Raw genomic sequence first — 13,373 nt, forward strand, 5'->3', positions numbered from 1 at the left:
TCTAGGCTCAAGCCGTTCACCCACTTCTGCCTCCCAAAGTGCTATGACTACAGGCGTGAGCCACTGTGCCTGGCCTGAAGGGACTTTTTAAAATGTAAGTTCAACCATCTCATCTGAACTCTTTTAATTGGAGGTATCTCTTCTCTCATTCTCCTCATCTTTGATGTTCTCCTGAGTTCACTGCTGCCTGGGATGTACAACATATATTTCAAAGTCAAGGCTGGGTGCAGTGGCTCACGCCTATAATCCCAGCACTTTGGGAGTCCAGGGCAGGCAGATTGTGTGAGCCCAGGAGTTCTAGACCAGCCTGGGCAACATGGCGAAACCCTGTTTTTGTTAAAAACACAAAAAATTGGGAGTTTCCTAGAGCGCTGCCTGGAGTTGGTGTTCGCTGCTTTCGGCATGGCGGCTTTTTCCAGCCCGGCTGGGCCAATCCTGTTGCTGAACCTGCAGGTTTCAGAAGGAAGTGGCGCAGGTTCACAAGCGCGTAACCGGGCCAAAAAAAAAAAACGAGAACAACTTTCTCCTGGAGTAGTCTATGTGCGCCACCCACCTAACCTACTTAAGGAAACCCAGATCCTTTCCTATTTCTCCCAGTGTGGCACTGTTACGAAGGTCAGACTGTCCAGAAAGAAAAGGACTGGATATAGCAAAGGCTATGCATTTGTGGAGTTTGAGTCTGAGGATGTTGCCAAGATAGTTGCTGAAACAATGAACAACTACCTGTTTGGTGAAAGACCCTTGGAGTGTCATTTCATGTCACCTGAAAAAGTATAGAAAGAACTCTTTAAAGACTGGAATATTCCATTTAAGCAGCCATCATATCCATGAGTGAAATAGTATAATCAGAATCGGCACTTAACACAAAATCTACGAATGGAGGAGCGATTTTGAAAAAAAGAAAGATTACTCGGGAAGAAATTAGCTTACAAAGGAATTGATTATGATTTTCCTTCTTTGATTTTACAGAAAACGGAAAGTATTTCAAAAATGAATCGTCGGACGTCTACAAAAGGCCAGGTTTTATGTTAGAAGAAGCAAAAGGTTTTAGGCACTCCTGACACTCCTGAGAAGACTGTGGATAGCCATGGCCCCACACCGGTTTGTACATCAACATTTTTGGAGAGATGAAAATCTGAAGTGGCTGAAATGAATGATGATGATAAAGATAAGGAAATAGTTTTCAAACAGCCTGTATCCTGTGTAAAAGAAGAAATACAAGCAACTCAAACACCTACACATTCACAGAAAAAAAGTCATAGAAAAAGCAATCAGTATTTTTCAATGTATTATATATATTTCTTTTGAAAAAGATAATATTTTTATGATAAAAAATACAAAAAATTAGCTGGGTGTGGTGGCTTATGCCTGTAGTCCCAGCTACCTGGGAGGCTGAAGTGTGAGGATCACCTGAGCCCAGGAAGTTGAGGCTGCAGTGAGCCATGATCACCGCACTGCACTCCTGCCAAGTCAAGTCATTACATTTATCTTAACCTGTTCTAGGCTGGTTTATGAGAGATTTGTATTAAGAACACAATAGGCAATCTCACAGACATCTAAGTACAGAACTCAAAATATAACCCCACCATGGAAGGACTGGGCTGGGAGGTTTTTTTCTCTCCTGCGTGCCTTCACTCTGGACTTCTGCTCCATACTTGTGCTTTGCTCTGCAGATGGACATTCAGCACGTGCTCCAGGTTTCTCCAATCTCTGAGGCTTTGGCCTGCCCTGGCAGCACCCCTGGTCCCAGTGTTACTGGACCTTTCCTTACAGATGCTCCTCTGCAAAAATACCTATCGAACACTCTCTGTTTAATTTTCAGTTAGCAAGACAGAGAATCTGATCTGTCTAGCAGTGGGGGTGGGGGTTCGCTGGTTGTCCCTGGATTTGTAGTGCTGCCCTTTCCAAAGACTTGAGGAGGGACCAGATATCCAAAAAGTGGGTGTGGGTGGAAAATCAGTAATACAGTCTACTTCAACAAGAAAGCATAAAGTAGAGGCGGTGGCTCACGCCTATAATCCCAGCACTTTAGGAAACCCAGGCAGGTGGATCACTTGAGTTCAGGAGTTCCAGACCAGACTGAGCAACATGGCAAAACCCCATCTCTACTAAAAATACAAAAAATTAGCTGGGTGTGGTGGCGCATGCCTGTAGTTCCAGCTACTTAGGAGGCTGAGGTGGGAGGACTGCTTGAGCCCAGGAAGTCAAGGCTGCAGTGAGCCAAGATCACTATGTCACTGCACCCCAGCCTGGGTGACAGAGCGAGACCCCATCTCAAAAAAAAAAAAAAATGTATAAAGTGAAGCATCTGTATGCATGATTGAAGTCATGCTTTCCATATATTTTTTCCCCACTGTATCTTAAGCTTTTGCCTATGTTATCAAGTACTCACAAGCATTATTTTAATGGTTGTATCAGAATCCATTATCTGGACTCATTATCATTTATCCATCTACAGTTGCTGGAGATACTGCCCTTTCTGCCACACTCAGTCACCCTTACTGACCTTGCTCTGTGTCCACTTATCTACTAATATACATACTGCTATTTAGGAATTAAAGTTAAGAATAAATAGTTATCATAGTTCGTAACACTTCAAAAAAAATGTATCTTCCTAAAAATAGAATGACTTGGTGGTTAAGATAATTTTAAAGTAAAATAGATAAATTGATATTGAAATTAACATTGTGCTTTCTTCTTGTATCTATTCTTCACTTCTCTGTCATTTTGATGGGTAAAGTTTCATTTGGAAGGATTTTTATTTCAAAATAGAAATAGCATATGACATAAGAGTGGGAACTCTGAAAGGTTCAACTTTCTAGTCACTAGTTTCCTAAGATTTTCACAAAAGCTATGGATAGTCAATCATGATTGGCCTGTATTGAAAGTGAGTTGACATTATGTACAACTTACGCATATACTTTCTATCAGATATAGAAAAATAGGTGGTGTGTTTGGAAAAGTATTGGGCTAGGAGTCAGGAAGCTTGACTGCTGGTCCCAACCCTGCTTCTTCAGTTGAGCACCCCTAGACAGTCATTCAGCAGCTATTTCTTAAATACCTAATGAATTTCAGATTTTGTAGTTGGGCTGGGAATATAGACAGTCATGCACTCATGATTCTCCAAGTCTTCCTTTCTCATCCAAGCTCACTGTGAGCTTTCTTATGCATTGTGTAAATTTGTCTCCTAACAAGCGCCAACTCTCTCTCCAACTGGCTTCCCAGGGCAGTTGTGTGGATCAAATGAGAGAGAATATGTGTGAAAGCAAATTGTAAGTGATTTTAAAATGCAATAAAAATATGACCCATGGAAAATTATTTAAAGATCCTTAGAATTTTAAATAAACAGTACATTAACCTGAGTTCTCTATGGTTTTTATTTTAAATAGATATGAAAGTTTTACAATGGACCATAGATATGGTTGAAAATCTTGGCTTGATTATTCTCCAAGAAAATGATACAGTGGTTTGTGTGATTAATTTTCTAAAATCACCAGCCAAAAAAAAAAATCATTTTTGAGTTGTATCAGTCAAAGGAACGTTGACTGTATAATGGAGAAATGTTTTCTGTGTTCACTAACAGCTTGCCTTTGTTTGATTCCAGCTGCAGCATATCATGAGTGATGAGATCCGTGTGCAGGTGACTGACCTTTACCCGGCAGAAAATAATAATGGGGCCACCGGAGGCCAGCTGAACACACAGAACTCAAGGAGCCTCCTGGAGTCAACGTGTCAGCGGAAAGTCGAACAGCTAATGTCAGATGAGAATTGCTTTAAGGAGAGAGTTGCTCATGTAGTCAAAGACCTTGCTGGTGACATTGTAAGTTGTTAGGATTCTCTGAACCAGAAGTTAAAGCCAGGGTACTTTGACCCTGTGATTCTACTCCTGGAACTTTTTAGAGTTCCTAATGAACTCACCAGAGAAATACAAAGGGGAAGTAACTATCTTCCTGGACAATCTACTTTGTTTCTTTCTTGCCTTTAAAAAAAAAACAAACTAGTTATATACGATTTTTACAAATTTGTATTCTTCATTTTCTCTGAACAGTTTTCATAGTATACTTTGTAAGTATTATCGTTAGAAAAATGTTGGTACATTAAATCCATGGTCATGGTCATTACAGAAAAGAAAACATAGGCCTGGCACACATGGCTCACACTTGTAATCCCAGCAATCTGGGAGGCCAAGGTGGGCGGATCACTTGGGACCAGCTTGGGCAACATGGCAAAACCCCATTTTTGCAAAAAATACAAGAATACAGAAATTAGGCAGGTATAGTGGTGTGCGCCTGTAGTCCCAGCTACTCAGGAGACTGAGGTGGGAGGATCGCTTAAGCCTGGGAGGTTGAGGCTGCAGTGAGCCCTGATCGCATCACTGCACTCCAGCCTGGGTGACATAGCAAGACCCTATCTCAAAAAAGAAAAAGAAAAAAAAAATGTAGATAACCAAAAAAAGTCACCTTAGAATTCTTCCCTGAAATTACCATTGATGACATTTCTAGACTTTTCTATGCTTGAGTATATGTTTGAAAGAATTTATACTGGACAAATGATCTTTAATTTTTTTCTTTTCTTTTCTTTTCTTTTTTTTGAGACAGGATCACACTCTGTTGCCCAGGCTGGAGTGCAGTGGTGCGATCTTGGCTCACTGCAACCTCTGCCTCCTGGGTTCAAGTGATCACTGTGCTTCAGCCACCCTAGTAGCTGGAATTACAGACATGTGCGACCACACCGGCTAATTTGTGCATTTAGTAGAGATGTGTGTCAGGTCCCAGGATCCAGGTCCAGCCCATGCTGAAGTCTGAGGGGAGTGGGTGGGTGATCAGAAAGAATACTCGGGGGGCCATAGGCAGATGAAAGATAGCTCTATTCAGCAGCAGCTCTCATTAACAGCTTTCTTACACTAGCTCTCTTATTATCAGCTTCGTCTTACACTGTTCGCCATGTATCAGCTGCCTGGGCCAGCTGCCCCCCCAACAGCTGTGCAGCTGGCTCTCCCTTGCTTTCAGGGTCAGCAGCTTAACTCTTCTCTCTCTGGGAACGAGCAAGGCCAGCTGTGTCCTGGGTCCCCTCCCGTCCATCTGCAAGAGAGAACTTTGGCTCTCTCTCTTTCTCCGGGCACCAGTGCACTCATATGTCAAGCCATTTGGAGTAGAGCCGAGCCAAGCCCCCAAGAGCCATGTATCTTATGCACAGCATCAACAGGGCAGTTATACCTTTTACAGACAATAGTGGCATAAAGTCAAGTATGAACTTACACAAACAGGTTATATTACAAGCAGAGGTGTGCACTTGCCCACCAAACTCGTGAGTCACCCAGGCCTGGATATCCGCCTCAGTCTACTCCTTGACCAAAGCACATCATGTACCTTATAATGTGGTTTTGCCATGTTGGCCAGACTGGTCTCAAACTCCTGGACTCAAATGATCTGCCCGCTTCAGTCTCCCAAAGTGCTGGGATTACAGGTGTGAGCCACTGCATCTGACCTGAAATGGTGTATTTTTGCTGAATTAGCAACACTTTTGAATATTTAATGTCTTTCCTATGGCTATTTGATATTCATTTCACAGAGAATTAATGCCTGTATTGTTGGACATTTAGGTCGTTTCCAATTTTTCACCATTATAATGGATAATTATAAAAGCAAATAGTTGGAAACAACCTAGATGTCCAACCCACTGTGGGGATTGGTTAATGACATCCTATTGTGAATACTGGAGGCATATTTTGCAATTCTTAAAAATATAAGTTGTAAAAATGCAGCGTCCATCCCCCCACCAATCTATTTTGGAAATAGCTGTATTTGTGTGTATACATTATGTTATTGTCAGGTTGTAAGCTTTACTAGCAGAGGGGAATTTTGAAGGCTTTAAAAGAACACTGAGCTAGATCTAGCTTCTGGCTCTGTGTATTTATTGACTAGTAGTGTGCCTTGAGAAACTAGAACTCTCTGAATTTCAGTTTTGTCTCTGTGTAAAATGAAGAAGTTTGAAATAAAAAAATTCTCAGTCGGGCACGGTGGCTCACGCCTGTAATCCCAACACTTTGGGAGGCTGAGGCAGGTGGATCACGAGGTCATGAGATCAAGACCATCCTGGCTAATACGGTGAAACCCCGTCTCTACTAAAAATACAAAAAAATTAGCCAGGCATGGTGGCAGGCGCCTGTAGTCCCAGCTGCTCGGGAGGCTGAGGCAGGAGAATGGCGTGAACCCGGGAGGCGGACTTTGCAGTGAGCCGAGATCAGAGATCACGCCACTACACTCCAGCCTGGGCGACAGAGCAAGACCCCATATCAAAAAATCTCAAGTTTCCTTCCAGGCTCTGATCTTCTCCATGTGATTCTGATAGTCACCTTGTCTGCAGAAAGCCCTTAATTTCAGGGTTCTGAAAGGGGAGATCCACGTGCTATCACCATTGATTGTTGTTTTGTGCAAAACATGGGTTGCTTGCCTCTATTGGTGTGTTGCTTTTAAGTATGGATTTTTTTTTAAATCACACAAATAATATTAATGGAACTCAGAATTTCAGGAACTACGTATACACTTGGTGCCATTATAACAACACTTTTCTTGTTTTGTTTTTGAGAAAGGGTCTAACTCTGTTGCCTGGGCTGGAGTGCAGTGGTTTGCAGGAATGCCATCAGTTTTTAGCCAATACAACAGATCCCTGGAGGTCAAGGCATCCAGGATATCACTCTACTGTTCCTACCAATTAAGTTAATTGCATCCGCTTTGTTGTTGATGGTGAAGTGCCACCACCTGGCATCTGCTGTGCTGGCCTTCCACCATTCCCACTGACACCAGGACGCCTGGTCTCATGGCAGCATCTCCTGTTATCAATCCTGGCCTACAAAGGATAGTGCCACTGAGTCTCTCAAATATTCAGGTGCCCTTCTCACTAGTGCCTTCCTTGTTAACCCAGAGAGGAGAGTTCCTGTGAGCCCTCCAGGGCACATAGTCAAGTGGTAGATTTTGAATCTGCTGGCATATAATGAACCATTCTAACATTCCGACTTCCCTGTACTTTCCGGCTTCTTTGATGCTTTATGAATGCAGTTGTATATTCTCCACCTAATTCACTGCGGCGACTGTTATGTCTACATTTCAAGGAGCCACTCCAGCAGTGTGTTAGAGCCCCAGGTGTCCTTGCCAAGCCGTTCAATCCTGAGAGTGTGTCCAGGTCAGTGTATTCTCTCGTACACAGCCTTTAGTGTCCTTCTGGTCCAACACCCTTATGTCCACTCTTCCACCGCCTCTCCCAGATTCTGCCAGTACACGCTAGGCAGCTCCAGAAACATTTTTGGCAAAAAAAAAAAAAAAAAGAAAGAAAAGAAAAGAAAAGAAAAAAAAATCATCCTCCCAGAGCAGATTGTGCTTGTGACCTTGGGCCATGATGAGGAATGACCATAGCCTGGTGTCAATGTGGGGCAGCAGTGACGACACACCTCATCCTGCTGTGAGGCCGTGTTGGAGGCTCTCTGCCTAGTCTCCAGGCAAGGAACAGCCGCCCTTCTCTTAGTAAGGAAAGGGGGTTACTTCTTTTAGCCCAGAGCATTCAGTGGAAACTGGAAGCTCAAAGTTCTCAGATGTATCCGCTTAAGTTTTCCCATACCAGAGCAGGATCCCATTTCATTCCTCCCCTCCCCTCCCCTCCCCTCCCCTCCCCTCCCCTCCCCTCCCCTTCCCTCCCCTCCCCTCCTCTCCCCTTCCCTCCCCTCCCCTCCCATTTTCTCTTTCTGTGTCTTTTTCTCTATTTCTTTCTTTTTGAGATGAGATCTCACTCTGTCGCCCAGGCTGGAGTACAGTGACACGATCTCGGCTCACTGCAGACTCCACCGCCCAGGCTCAAGCGATCCTCCCACCTCAGTCTCCCAGGTAGCTGGGACCACAGGCACACGCTACCACATCTGGCTAATTTCTGTATTTTTTTTTTTTACAGAGATGAGGTTTCACCATGTTGCTCAGGCTGGTCTTGAACTTCTGGGCTCAAGTGATCCTCCTGCCTCAGCCTCCCAAAGTGCTGGGATTACAGGCATGAGCCACCGCACTCAGCTCTCCTTTTCCTTAAGTAAGTCTAAACAAAAACAAGACTAAATCATCAAATAAAATCTGTGGATTTTTTTCAGGGAAATGACACAAAACTTCCATAACAGCTGAAATTATTATTTATTATTATTATTATTATTATTTTTTTTTTTTTTGAGACAGAGTCTCACTCTGTAGCCCAGGCTGGAGTGCAGTGGGGCAATCTCGGCTCACTGCAAGCTCTGCCTCCCGGGTTCAAGCCATCCTTCTGCCTCCACCTCCTGAATAGCTGGGACTACAGGCACCCGCCACCACGCCTGGCTAATTTTTTGTATTGTTAGTAGAGATGGGGTTTCACCGTGTTTGCCAAGAACGTCTCGATCTCCTGACCTCATGATCCACCCGCCTCGGCCTCCCAAAGTGCTGGGATTACAGGCGTGAGCCACCGCGCCCGGCCAACAGCTGAAATTCTGGTAGTTTATTTCTAGATTTTGTGCTGTGCGTGTGTGTGTGCTCACATGTGCACACTTGGCATTGGTTGATGCCCTATGTGTGTACTTGCTGTAGCTACGGGGTCAATCTGCACAATGTCTGACCACACAATTTCCAGCAAACAAAAGCTCTACACAGCCTAATTTTCAAGCAGTCGAGACTGAAGCAGCAACCTCCTTCTGGGTTTAATTTGAATTTAACCGCCAGGCTGTACTTGTGCAGGAAACTGACAATTTTCAGCAAGAAATTTCTAGGGGAGGCCTGTCACCCTCCAGTGTCACTCTAGGCCCTGCTTGGCAGGGGGACTGGCTTTGGCTGGAGACAGGGTCAAAAGGGCTCTCCTGGAATGGCACATTCCCATCCCAGGGAGGGAGCTCTGTTGGGAGCATGAGATGGACCAAGAAGATCCATCCATTAGGAAGGTGGCCCTTGGTCTGTCCAGTTTTAACGGAGGAGGGTGCTTGGTGCAATGACCACTTCTGATGGGGAAACTAGTCGGAGACATGGGCATTCATTGTCTTTCCCACGTGTGCCCCACAAACTTGAGGGGTGGAAAGTTCCAGGAGACAGATCAAGAGGGGTGTAAATGTCATGGCTGCCCAGGCTGGGATCCTCCCACCACCCCTCGGTCCTACCCTCTGGAACCCTGGGCAGGCTGGCAGGAGCCCTTTTTGTGGTCTGGGCTTCTGGTCAGGATGCCTACGGCTTCCTAACACCTACTTGGTGCAGTCTAGTCTGAAGATCCTGAAAGTAGGAGAAGAGCAGTTGATCAAGTGAACCCAAGATGTAACTAAAACTGTCTCTGATGGCAAAGCCTTTGATGCTGAAGAGTCTGGCCCACAGAAAGATGGCCCTGAGCATGGCACCTCTGGTCAAATCCCTCAGGCTGACCTACTGAGCATATGAGCCCAGCCTTGCTCACAGTCGGGGCTGGAGGAGGACCTCATGGAGGCCACTCGATAACTGCACTTCCTGTCACAGCTGATTTCACCCACACCGTCCTCTGCCCCAGCCAGCCCAGCCCCATCATGCCCTGCCATTGCAGTCAGGGCTCTTTGGGGTGAGTAACAGAAAATCCACTCGAGTTGGCTTAGGCAAGAAGGGAAGTTCATTAAGTTAGCCACAGGCAGGGCAGGGAACAGTTGGGCCTCAGGAATACCTGGACTCAGAGACACCAGCGCTATCAGGATTTGCCAGCTTCTTTCCCTGTCTCTGTCTCCACCTCAGGCTGCAGATCAGTTTTGTGCTCTCAGAGCAACTTTCCCCACAAGGTTGGGATCAGACTGTTGGCAGCACGAGGCTTCCGTCTTCCTGGCTTTGGCCCAAGAAAGGATGAGGCTCCCCTCCATTAGTTCCTGTTCAGAAAATTCCAGAAGAAAGCTTCTGTTTGGTCTGGTCTGGGTTGGCTGGGTAGCGGGGACACTAAACCTTCCAAGCCCTCTAGCGGCATGTGGTGGAAGTAAGGTGGGGAGACGTATTAGTCAGCTCAGGGTGCCTTGCCAAAATACCACAGACTGGGTGGCTTAAACCACAAACATTGATTTCTCACAGTTCTGGAGGCTGGGAAAACCAAGATCAAAGTGCCACCAAGGTAGGTTTCATTCTTAGGCCTCTCCTCTTGGCCTGTAGGTGGCCGCCATATTGTGTGCTCATGTGGCCTCTTCTTTGCATTTGTGCGGAGAGAGAGTGAGTGCACTCTCTGGTGTCTCATCTTATACAGACACTAATCCTATGGAATCAGAGCCCCACCCTTAAGACCTCATTTAACCTTAATGACTCCCTGAGAAGCCTCATCTCCACATACAGCCACACAGAGGGTTAGGGCTTCAACGTATGAATTTGGAGGAGAAAGAGACATTCAGTCCATGGTGGGAAGAAAAACTATTCACAAGAAAAGGGGTGCAGTGGCCAGAAAAGGGGGCAGACAAAACTATGGCTGCTCTCCCCATTTCCCCCAATACATAACACACACACAGACACACACACGGCCCTGACTTTGCTCCTTCCCCACAAGGCCACTCTCCACCCCATGTTTATTTACCTCCCTCCTATCTTGCTCTCTGGAGTTTCCCCTTCCCCTAAGTTGTCCTGTTGCTCACTGAACGGTACACAGAGGTAGGTGCTTGTAAATGTAACCCGAGACTACATGGTCCTCCTGGACCATGTGTGTTCTGAGCCCCAGCATGGGACGGGGCAGGAAGTAGGTATCACCCATGTCTATTGTCCTCAGGCAGAGCCTAGCCCTGGGACATGAGCTCAGTGGGTGCTGGAGCTTTGTTGGATTCACCTCAAGCCCTCTTACTCCCAATCCACTTATAAGGTTCCCAGGGCTTTGATACCTCTGTGCTTGGAAGAAAAGAATGTGATTACCTAGCTCACACAAACCTGCTGGTGGCTTCCTGTAATAAAAGGACATAATTTTCTAGTTCAAAAGAGTCTATCAAGTGACTAGCACAGTGAGTGAAGACCTACAACAAGGCACATCATTGGGAAATTCCAGAAAACCAAGAATAGAGAGAAAATCCTAAAATCTTCCAGAGAGAAAAGACAGGCCACATATAAAGAGCCAAGACTCCACATGATACTGCCTTCTTCCCAACAACACTGGGAGCTAGAAAATAATAGAGCAATATTTCCCAATGTGAGGAGAAGCTACATTTAAATTAGAGCATCATATCCAGCCAAATTATTAATCAGGAGTTGGGGTAGAACAATGACATTTTAAAATATGCAGAGGTCAGAGAGCTTGGCTTCCATTCACTCTTTCTCAGGAAGCCACTGAAAGATGTACTGCAACACAGTAAGAGGGTAAACCTGTGGGGAAAAGAAAGAAAGATCAGCCTGTTACTGTGTCTGTATAGAAAGAAGTAGACATAAGAGACTCCATTTTGTTCTGTATTTGAGATGCTGTTAATCTGTGACCCCTACCCCCAACCTCGTCCTTGCAAGAGACATGTGCTGTGGTGACTCAAGGTTTAATGGATTTTGGGCTGTGCAGGATATGTCTTTGTTAAACAAGTGCCTGAAGGCAGCTTGCTGGTTAAAAATCCTGCCCATCCCTGGGCAATGGAACATCTCGTGTGAGACTGGATTGTATGCTCTGTTTACTGAGATAGGAGAAAACGGCCTTACGGCATAAGGTGGGACCTGCTGGCGGGACTTGCTGGCGCAATGCTGCAAAAAGGTTTATGGAGATGTTTGCATATGCATATCAAGGCACAGCATTTTCCTTTGAACTTATTCATGTCACAGAGATCTTCATCCATATGTCTTACTGCTAATTTTCTGCCTTCAGTGATCCTATTGTCCTGCCACTCCCTTATCTTTAAGATGGTAAAGATAATTATCAATAAATACTAAGGGAACTCAGAGACCGGTGCCGGCGTGGGTCCTCTGTGTGCTGAGCGCTGGTCCCCTGGGCCCACTTTTTCTTTCTCTATACTTTGTCTCTGTGTCTCATTTCTTTTCTCAAGTCTCTCGTTCCACCTAAAGAGAAATGCCCACAGGTGTGGAGGGGCAGGCCACACCTTCATAAACCAAGGAAAAAGAAGATATGGGGCCAGGGAACGGGAGATGCACAGAGAAGAGGAAGCAGAAAATTCAGAGAAATGCCAGGATGCCAGCCGTGCCACGGGCTGAGAGAGCTGAGTCCAGTTTGGAGCATAAGGATGGAGGGCAAGGGAGAAAGGGATGCCTCCTGGAAAGTAACAGGGCTGATAGAGTATCTGGTGTATCTTAGTTTTTGGATGATTATTACTAGGCATTTCACAGATCAGTTGGAGCATCTGGAAAAGAAAAGGTAGTTAATTGGTACAAAAACATATAAGCAAATGAAGACAAACAATCTGAAGCAATTATTAACTCCAGGGGAAATAAAGGAAATAAATGAAACAATTTCAGGGCAGGACTTGGCTTAAGAAACAAAATTTAGATATCTACAAGAATGTAAATGCATTTGATTTCATAAGATTGTGATCCAGTCAAATTGGTAGAATGGAGGCAAGGAAATTGTTAAGACCTCATAAGGGAGGTAAGCCCTATACTCTGTTATGCCAGGAAGTCGACAGATACTGAGGAAAACAAATCAAGAAATAGCAACCTAAGCATTATTTAGAAATATGATGATACCAGAGGAAGTAGCAAAATGAGTTTAAAGTGATGGCCTCTGGGAATTAGGACTCAAAAGCAAGAAAGGAAAGGGCAGAGGAAATGCTTTCTGATATAAGCCTTTTATTACCATTTTGGTCTTTTTTTTCTTTTTTTTTTTTATTTTACTGAGGATTTCTTGCTCCAGATACCATTTTGTTCTTAACTCTGTGGATCTAGTACTTTGATTGGAATCAAATACAATGTTATAAGTTCTGGAGATCTGTTGTACAGAATGATGACTATAGTTAATAATAATGTATACTTGAAAATTGCTAAGAGAGAAGAATTTTTTGCTTTTATTCTTATTTTTTAATTGACACAAGAATTGTACATATTTTGGGGGTACAGCATAATATTTTCATACAATGTGTAATGATCCAATCAGCATAATTAGCATCTCCACCACCTCAAACATTTATCTTTTCTTTGTTCTGGGAGTATTCAAAATGCACTCTTCTAGCTATTTGAAAATATATAATAAATTGTCATCAATTATCATTACCCCATAGTGCTAAAGAACACTAGAACTACTCCTCCTATTTAGCTGTTTTGTTTTTTTTCCAGGCAGGGTCTCACTCTGCCCCCTAGGCTAAAGCACAGTGGTGCGATCATAACTCACTGCAGCCTTGACCTCTCGGGCCCAAGTGATCCTCCCACCTCAGCCTCCAGAGTAGCTGGGACCGCAGGCATGCACCAACATGCCTG

General features: G+C 44.6%; 1 pseudogene; it reads left to right on the top strand.

Annotated features, from left to right (window-relative positions):
- The first annotated feature begins 255 nt into the window (after positions 1-255).
- On the top strand, positions 256-9,296 carry LOC102128247 (MKI67 FHA domain-interacting nucleolar phosphoprotein-like; annotated as a pseudogene).
- The last annotated feature ends 4,077 nt before the right edge of the window (positions 9,297-13,373 follow it).

This window comes from Macaca fascicularis, chromosome 9 (assembly GCF_037993035.2).
Source record: "Macaca fascicularis isolate 582-1 chromosome 9, T2T-MFA8v1.1".
In the NCBI taxonomy this organism is placed as follows: domain Eukaryota; kingdom Metazoa; phylum Chordata; class Mammalia; order Primates; family Cercopithecidae; genus Macaca; species Macaca fascicularis.